The sequence below is a fragment of the Cucurbita maxima genome, unplaced genomic scaffold (assembly GCF_002738345.1).
Source record: "Cucurbita maxima cultivar Rimu unplaced genomic scaffold, Cmax_1.0 Cma_Scf00022, whole genome shotgun sequence".
Lineage (NCBI taxonomy): Eukaryota > Viridiplantae > Streptophyta > Magnoliopsida > Cucurbitales > Cucurbitaceae > Cucurbita > Cucurbita maxima.
Window position 1 is genome coordinate 3,922,715 of NW_019272038.1, and position 9,761 is coordinate 3,932,475.

Sequence of the window (9,761 nt, forward strand, 5' to 3'; positions counted from 1 at the left end):
AAATGGGGTAGATTGGGGGTCCCACATCAATTGGAGAAGGGAATGAGCGTCAATGAGAACGTTGGATCTCAAGAGGGTGGATTGTGAGATCCCACGTCGGTTAAGGAGAAAAACGAAATATTATTTATAAGGGTATGAAACGAAATATTAAACACTTACATTAAATATATTTAATTTGAAGAGTTAATATTTATATATTAGATATATTAAATATAAGATTGAAAATGTTTTAATTTAAAAGGTTGAAATTAATATATAATACAATATATATTAAATATAAAAGAAAAAAAATATTTATTATATTTGATATCATTTTTTTTTTTTTTTTTTTTGGTAATAACCTAAATTTTCTTATTTAATTTAAGACGGTTACCCTACTCTAAATACAAGGAAAAGAAAAATAAATACAAGGAAAAGAAAAACAAAAATAGTGCCGAATGAAATACCTTATACTAGCCTATATTTTATTAAATTTTTCAACGTATACTAATCTATACTATTAATTCAACCTATATTATTAATGAAATATAATTCAACTTATACTAATCTATACTATTAATTCAACCTATATTATTAATACAATACAATTCAACTTATACTAATTTATACTATTGAATATGAAATGTAAATCTATCCTATGCATGTGCCACAGTTACAGGATTTGTGATGCTTCCGTCAGTCTCACATGGGCGTTTTGCCTTTATCTAAAAATGTAGTAGCATAAGGCCTGAATATTTTAAGAATACTCAATAAGCGACCGTCTATCAGGGTTATGCACCAAGTACATGCAAATGAGATGACAGGACTTATCATTTCAATCTATTTTCCTGAGGTGCTATCCTAACGGGTAACTTGGATGTGTACCTATACTCTACACACAGCCTATATGTGCAAGTATGGACTCACCAGTCAGTTCGCACACTATTGAGTCACTTTCCTTTCGGGCGAGCATACTCTTGGAGCTCTTTAGGTCGGACACCCGTTAGAATTAGTAACTGTCATGACAACATTATGTAAAACATAATAATCGTTTACTTGCCCTTTGGGTGTATGCGTCCGTACCCTCGTGATGGAATAGTAGTATCCCCTAATGCATGGACACACAATAATGCATGAGGTCCAAATATTTTTTCATTTTCGTTAACATTTAATACAACCCCATTAGCGATTTGTACATATCATATCGTTTTTCATATCATTTCACATATCGTTTACCATATCTTTCATGCATACGTCGGGGTTGTATGTCATGCTAGTTCGTCATTTTGCATGTCAATCATGTTATATCATCAAATTACATAAATATATCATATCATAACATTCTATGCTTTCAGACATAGCAATTTTTTATCATATACATATCTAACAATAATATATCGCATCACAATATATCATATCATAAGTATGTCAATTTATCACATATCTCGTACCATAACATATTTTATATCATTTTTATATCATATCACAACACATATATTTATTTATTTATATATATATATATATATATATATCCGTCATTCACATGTCGTTTCATAATCATATCATATTGTAAATACTTCGTGGTCATATTGTTCTGTAACTTATCATAGCATTAACATTTTTATACATATCACAGTCATATCGTTATAGGAACGTATCCTACGTTTTATCAATCTATCATAATCCTATCCCTTCTACCCATAACCTAATCATATTCTTTTATCAATTGATCATGACCATATCGTTTTTATCAATCTCTCATATTCATAACACTTCGATACGTAACCTAACCTTAACGTTTTATGAACATATCTTATTCCTATCATTACATTACGTTTAGTGCATCATTTTAGTATCCTATCTCAAACATATCATGGAACACATCGTATCGTAAGTATTATCATACAATTCACATATTATTATATATACATATCATATCCTAAGCATATCGATCCATAAACAATTCATAAATATCAATATATATGACACGTGCAGAACAACGGGCCACGTGTAGATAGTAAGGCCACTCATCTGATTAGCTTAGGCTAGTGTCACCAATTTATCCTTAAGAAAGTTTGATTTTTGTTCTTTGTATCTAAGTCAACCTATATGAACCATCACATCAATTTCAATTTCAATTCTTTAAGTCGTAAAGCTAACTATAAATAAAAAGAGATCCGAGATCAAAATCTCTCTCAAATTGTGATATTATGTTCCTCGAACAAAATACACTATAAGCCTCAAGGGCCTCCTCCCTTAATCGAGGCTCGACTCCTTTCTCTAGAGCCCTTGAACAAAGTACAACCTTCGTTCGACACTTTAGTCACTTTTGACTCTCCACAATGGTATGATATTGTCCACTTTGAGCATAAGCTCTCATGGCTTTGCTTTGGGCTTCCCAAAAAAACCTTGTACTACTAGAGATAGTATTCCTCACTTATAAACTCATGATCTTCCACTAAATTAACCAATGTGAGGCTCACTTCTAATAACCAATGTGAGACTTTGGAGGCTTTAGTTTATTGATAGTGATTGGAAAAAGAAAAACAAAAATGTTAAACAGATCTTCCTAGTATTATCTTATATCTTCCCTAATTTTATTGCAATTATTTAGTTCAATGAGTTTAACACATAAAACATGGTAAAATTTAGAAAATTGAACTTTGAAATTCATGTCATTGGTTCATATAGATTGATTTAGATACAAACCACAAAATCAAAATTTCATTAAGGATAAATTGGTGACACTAGCTTAATCTAACCAGATGAGTAATTTTATTATCGACTTGGTTAAAAGTTGATGTTTGTATGATAACATGTGCCCCATGGTTCTGCACGTGTTATATGTTTGATATGTGTGAAGTGTTTAAAAAATGATATGATCAGGATTTGTTTATGAAACGATATGACTATGATATGTCTATATGTCTATGATACGTTTACGAAGTGATGACTATGATATGTTATGATATATGTTATGGTATGATGCATTTGACGATATGTTTGAGATATGATATGTGAATGATATATATATATATATATATATATATATATATGTTATGATATGATATGTGAATGATAAGATATATGTTATGGTGCGATGCGTTTGATGAAATGATATGACTATGATATGTTATGTGAATGATAAGATATATGTTATGGTGCGATGCGTTTGATGAAATGATATGACTATGATATGTTATGTGAATGATAAGATATATGTTATGGTGCGATGCGTTTGATGAAATGATATGACTATGATATGTTATGTGAATGATAAGATATATGTTATGGTGCGATGCGTTTGATGAAATGATATGACTATGATATGTTATGTGAATGATAAGATATATGTTATAGTGCGATGCGTTTGATGAAATGATATGACTATGATATGTTATGTAAATGATAAGATATATGTTATGGTGCGATGCGTTTGATGAAATGATATGACTATGATATGTTATGTGAATGATATGATATATGTTATGGTACAATATGTTTTACGATACGATGCATATTGTGATATATTTTATTATATATACGTGTATGGTATGATATGATAGGTTGGGAGACACGATATGCTTATGATATGATACATGTGACATGATAAGATGTTTCGGCATGATACAAAACTCCGAAATTACATGAAAAGTTATGATAATGATATGATAGGAAGGAAAATGATAGAGAGGTTGACATACATGATAATGAAAAAGGAACAATGTTAGGAACTCATGCATCATTGTGTGTACATGCATCGAGAAATACCCTTTTTTTTTATGATGGTATGAGCATGTACATTACGAGGCTAGAAAACGATCATTATGATTATCATAATGTTGCAAGGGTTAGGCAGGAAAAACGATCATTATATTTATCATAATGTTGCGACAATCATGCAGGAAAACGATCATTATATTTATCTTAATGCTGCAATGGTCGTTATTCCTAAATGGGTGTCCGACATCAACAGTTACCAAAGAATGTTCATTTGACAAGAAAGGGCCCATAAGGTTTGCGAATCGACTGGTGGGTCCATACTTGCACATGTGGACCATGTATAGAAGAGTAAATACACATCCAATTAGCCCATTTAGGATGTCCGCCTAAGGAATACATACATGATAGGTCCAACTTATAATTATGTGTGTTTGCATCTAACCTCAATAGTGAGGTCACTGAGTATTTCTTAAAATACTCAAGCCACGTGCTACTTCGTAAAGATAAGGCATCCATGTACGATTGACCACAACATCGCAATTCGAGACAATGATACGTGCATAGGGTAGTTGTACTTATTTTCTTAGATTTAGATTAGGATAGGGTGTTTAATTTTAATGCTTATTTATTTTATTTAGTTTTAATAATAATTTTGATTATTCTACGAGGACATTAATAAAATTGTGAATAATATGTTGCTGATACGTTTGGAGAATCATATTCAAGTAATAATCTAAATGATTTTTAGTTTATGAATAAAATTGGATGTCTTATCGTGGAAGACCCACCTAACAATTATTTCAAATGATTTAATTAAAACGTTCATTTGGAGACTATTTTATGATTTCATTCAAATGTTGTTATAATACTTTTATGAAACCTCTTGCATGAACTAAATAACATTTGATTTATGAAATAAACGGTGGCAATTACTATTCAATGGAAGCGTTTATTATACGATCATGGTCACATATTAGATGATCTACATTTTGGTTTTTGATCAAAGGCTAGATGATGCAGATTTTGATTTCGACCAAAGCTTAGATAGTCGGTGTTTCGAGACCCGATAACAGAATAGATGATTAATATCTTATTATTAAGGACAATGCATGTGGGAGATCCTCCAAGCACGTGGGAGGCGCTTCAGGTGCCTGATAAGCACCTTTTTCCCCATTTGGCCTATGTTCGTTAGTTTTTCGCCTTAAATTCAATACTAACACTAATTTTGCTTGAATTGGAACCTATTTGAATTGAATTGAAACCTTTTTCAAATAATACTTGTAGGAACCGCTAGGATGTGCTAGCATGCAACTATTCCTTACGTTAGAAGGTTAGAATATGTATGTTTAGGACTTTAGAATGTCGTTTTTGGATAACTGCTATGTATGTAAAGAAAAATCACAGAGACAACCCCTAGAATTAGAATACTAGATGCATGTTGATTTTTATGTTTTCCAACGAGCTAGAAAGGAATTATGCATGATAGAACTCAAGTAGGGCAGTTTAATCGAGTAAGCTATGTATGATGTAGAAAATTACCAAAATGCACCTAGGTCAAGATTTTGAGAGGTATGTTGTTCAATATACTTTCCTCTATGCTAGAATGGAGGCTCCAGACGATTGATGAATGTTATTTCTTCGTTAAGCTTGTATATTAGCATGATATTGTATGTTAGCTTCAGGTGATTGATTGTGTATTCTCCATGTAGAGTGTGTTTATCTACACAGAATTAGAACTAAGATGCTAGAGTTAGGTTGACTAGATGATGACTTAGGTCAGGGCATCACCAGTAGACTGAATACCTTAGGATCATGGGTGACGATCAGAGGGTCTAGAGCCTAGTGTTCCCAGACTAAGAAGAACATGAAGAGTTTGATTATAGTACCCTTGAGTTGAAAGTTCACATTAAGTCACCTAGTCGCTCGAGGAACCCAGTAAATCTCCTTAGTATCAAGAGATGACTCAAGTAATAAATTGAATATGATTTTTGTGCTTTAGGTGATCAAGTACCTAACAAGCTTGCATGAGAGAACCAAGTTAAGAATAGGGCACTACAACTAGAGCGGATTATACGTTAACCTAGATTAATACGTTTTCAATGAATTCTGCATCCTAAGAATGTGAGTATTGATCAAAGGTCTAGAGCTGTGTGCACCCAGATAAGGGAATAACTCAAGGAGTTAGTCCTAAATGTCCTAGAAATAAGTTACGACAATTAAACTATCTAGATGCCCCTAAGAACCTTGTAGACTTCCATGGCAAGGACGACTATAAAAGCTTAACAGGCTAGGCTTAGTAGCATTGTGATGGTGTCACCAGTCTCTACCTCCTATCTTCTCTGGTACACCCTTAGCGCCAGCAGCACCCCTACCGAGCAGTACGAGAACAAGTACTACTGAGTCAAGCCTAAGCTAGTGTAACGCGTCGAGGGGATTAGATGTCCCTATATGGTGGAAATGGACATGAGTCTCCTAAACACGACCTCTACATGAGAGAGGGTGTGGGACCACACAAATGACCTAGTGGTGGGCCAGCACACAAAGGTTGCTCCTCCAAATTCGAAGTGGGTATGTGGAAAGGTCACCACCTAACCTTCCATGCATGATGTTCAGACCAGTTAGGTATCATACTATCCAAACAGATTTTATGAGGTCTCGTATCAATCTAGGATATCGGTTATTCACTGGTGTAGCTATGCAAGCTGAGTAAGTCCAAGAGCAGAAAAGTAGTTTCACCTTAGAGATGAGATTTGATACCGAAAGACCCACAAATCCAGAGATGGGTGAACCACCTCCTTTGAACCCAAAGTGAGTCTGTGTGTAGCTAGAGAACCAATCAGAACTTTGAGGCATCCCAGATGCTCAGACAGCAATAGAAACTAGGCTCGAATTTCCTAGAGACTGAGAAAAGCCCATAAATACCTACTAGGTTAAAGATGCAATTAGAGCCTACGAGTAGGTTGCTTACTAAGTATTTTTATATTTACCCATTTTTTCTTCTTTTTTTCAGGTGTTCATAACTACCGGTCGATGTGGGAGAGTGTCCAAGAGTTGTGCAGTCACAAAGGGGGTCGTGCTAAAACACTAGTCCGTTTTTACATTTTGAATTTTTTGTATTTCAATTTGTAATTATATCCCACACCAATTTTTGCATTTGTAATAAATTGTGATTTCGTTTTGTATTTATCTGTAGTGTTGTTTATCTTAATTTCCATTTAAATTTTACTATATTTTTATCTTTTATTTTATTTTTCTTTTGGTCTTTGTCTATCTAGTCACACTCTAAGATCCAAAGCCTCCAAAGTCATTTCGTGACAAATATATATTTTGGAATTTATTTAGTTTGATTTTGTGTTCCAATATTTTAAAGTGGAACCTCAAAAACAACCTTGGTCGAACCGACACTGATTAATCGTACAAATACATGATGGATAACCTCGATCTACTATGATGACTCACGTATGAACAACAACAGAATCAAACGTTGGGGTACATCGACGACTAACGAACATTACTCTAAGAAAGAGCAACAAAGATCGAGAGAGATCGAAAGTAAAAAAAAAAAAAGGAGATAGATGCTAAACTCGAGGTTTTTGCACCCAAAATGATATAGGAAGAGGTGACTCCATATGTTGGTTGTGGCTTGACCAAGACGCACAAAGTGGGGATTATGAGTCACATGGAGAGCCGAAATAAAAGACCATTTAGCTTTTATTGTATGTTCCCTCCATCCCCCCATGTGTTTCATCTCCTCTTCCATGACACCTTTCACATGTTGACTATACACATGTTGGCTATACGACCCACTCTCATCCATCTCTTTCACGGTTCCCCCTTAGGTCCCTCCTACCCGTGTCCCCTTCTCGTCGTGCATTACACTTTCAGACTCATTTAATCTTAGTCAGCATACGTTGAATAATATTTTAAAGCGTGCCATTATTATTAGCTTAAAGTTAATTTTACCCAATGATAATTAGGGGGAATGAGTATAATGAATATAGTCTACTTGAGGCATGTGCTACCCTGGTGGAAACAATAAATGTATATGGCATTTATATCATATGGAAACTTATCCTATAATATAATATAATATAATATAATATAATATATATATATATATATATATATATGAATTTGAAACATATCATATGGTTGAGAGGCCCATAATAATTAGAATGTTTGATATATTCAAGAACATACATTAATTCAAGTATGAGAATATATAGTTCAATGAATGTCACACAAACATGTCCAACATCAAATTTTGTCATTATTGATACTCACCAAAATATGCATAAACATGCTTTAGAGGACACAACTATAAGAGTGCCTCCCAGTGCTCCGTTTTTACCGCTATTTTTCTAGTAAAAACTATGAATTTAGTCTCCCAAGATTAGAAGAATAGAAAGAATTTGACCTCAACTTCTTCGATTACGTTACCACCGAGGTTTAGTTTAGCTAAGGATAGTATTAGTTAGAACTTACGTTTATATTTAACATTTACTATTGCCCATTCTAAAAGAATTTCTTATTTACAACCCAATAATTTTCTTATTAAAAAAATGGATTTTCAATGATTGTTACCTAATAAACTATTTAAAATATTTGGTTACATATTTATGTAATTTTTGAGCCTATTTTTGTTGAGACAAGTGGCCCTAAGACAAACGAACATCTATAATTTGATGAGGAATATTATAAAATAAATAATTGAAGCATTTTAGAAAATAGAAAAGAATGAGAAATATTGATAAAATGATAGAATTGATGAAACAATTATGGGAGTCCACATGGAAGTTGCATCACAATCATGGTCACCTTCTTCTCTTTCTTGTCTTTATCTGCTACAGATTCTATTTCTATGTAAATACACTAATAAATTTAATTATATAATTAATAATTTATTATTAATTTTACAATAATTGTGATTTGTAAATTAGATTCCATTTAAGAAACATAATTCAGCTGGCAAATCAAAAAAGTCCAATGATTTAGGAAGCTGTTTGATGAATAATTTAATTGAAATATTTAAAAAAAATATATATATATCCTTCAAAATAAGCCCTTATTTATTAAAATCGGAACGAGTGAGACGAAGCCTTAAACCCGAGATAATACATAACAATATTTCTAAATAAATCCTTAGATATTAGGTAATATAGAAACAAACACGGTGCACCCAAACATATGGAGTATGAAGCCATTTGATGTTCGAAAATGAGAATGAAATTAATCGACGACTTCTATTAGGGGTTTAACAAACAAAAACATGTTATTGCCTAGAGATTAAAATTATTGAGATAAGATTTGATTAACAAAAACATCTCTGACATATCAATTTGAAACATTTTGATTGTGAATCTAATTTGAGACCTAATAGGGGTCATGAACACAAGTACATAATGTAATATTAAGAATTTGCAATGCTTTCCCTATTAGGGTTCATGAACAAACCAGTTTGTAAGGAAGCAAAGAAGCATGGCTGAACTTTTTCCACCTGATCCGATCCAATTACAGTTCGGGACGATTTCGTGGAAGAAAATCATTTTGAGATACTTTTCCCCAAATAAATTATCAATATAGGGGAGGGAGCAACCTTTTAACATGTACACAGTGAAGCCAAAGATGCAGCATACCATAGGGGAGGTTCAAAAAGCTTACTAAAAAATGTCACACTACAACTTATCTACATGCTTTCTGATCAAGCATTTCTATAATGGCTTTAGCCAATGCATCAACAAATGGTTACATATTAAAGTCGATGAACTAAGCAAGTGAAGCTAAGTAGATATACTTTCAGCAGTGACAAGACAAAATGACATTCATGAACATGTTGAAAACCTATGGGAGTTGAGCTTCCATATATCGAATGTCTTCTATTTGTGTCTATGCAATGATATCCACCTAAATGATATTTGTTCTTGTGGTTATAGGAGGCACTGTAGAATTTCAGAACTCAACGATTAAGTTAAACAGACTACTGACAATAATTTCAGAACTCTACATGTGAGTCTTGATACTGACTCGAAAGATCATTACATAATTGGATGGCTAAAAAT

The 9,761-nt window shown here is 32.9% G+C and overlaps 1 long non-coding RNA gene across 1 annotated transcript; it reads right to left on the reverse strand.

The window, feature by feature from the left end:
- Positions 1 to 542: 542 nt before the first annotated feature.
- LOC111496002 lies at positions 543 to 9,388 on the reverse strand. Its single transcript, XR_002720411.1, has 3 exons — positions 9,379 to 9,388; positions 8,017 to 8,020; positions 543 to 630 (listed from the first exon to the last, which is right to left on the reverse strand). It is a non-coding gene; the product is annotated as an uncharacterized LOC111496002 (long non-coding RNA).
- Positions 9,389 to 9,761: the final 373 nt, after the last annotated feature.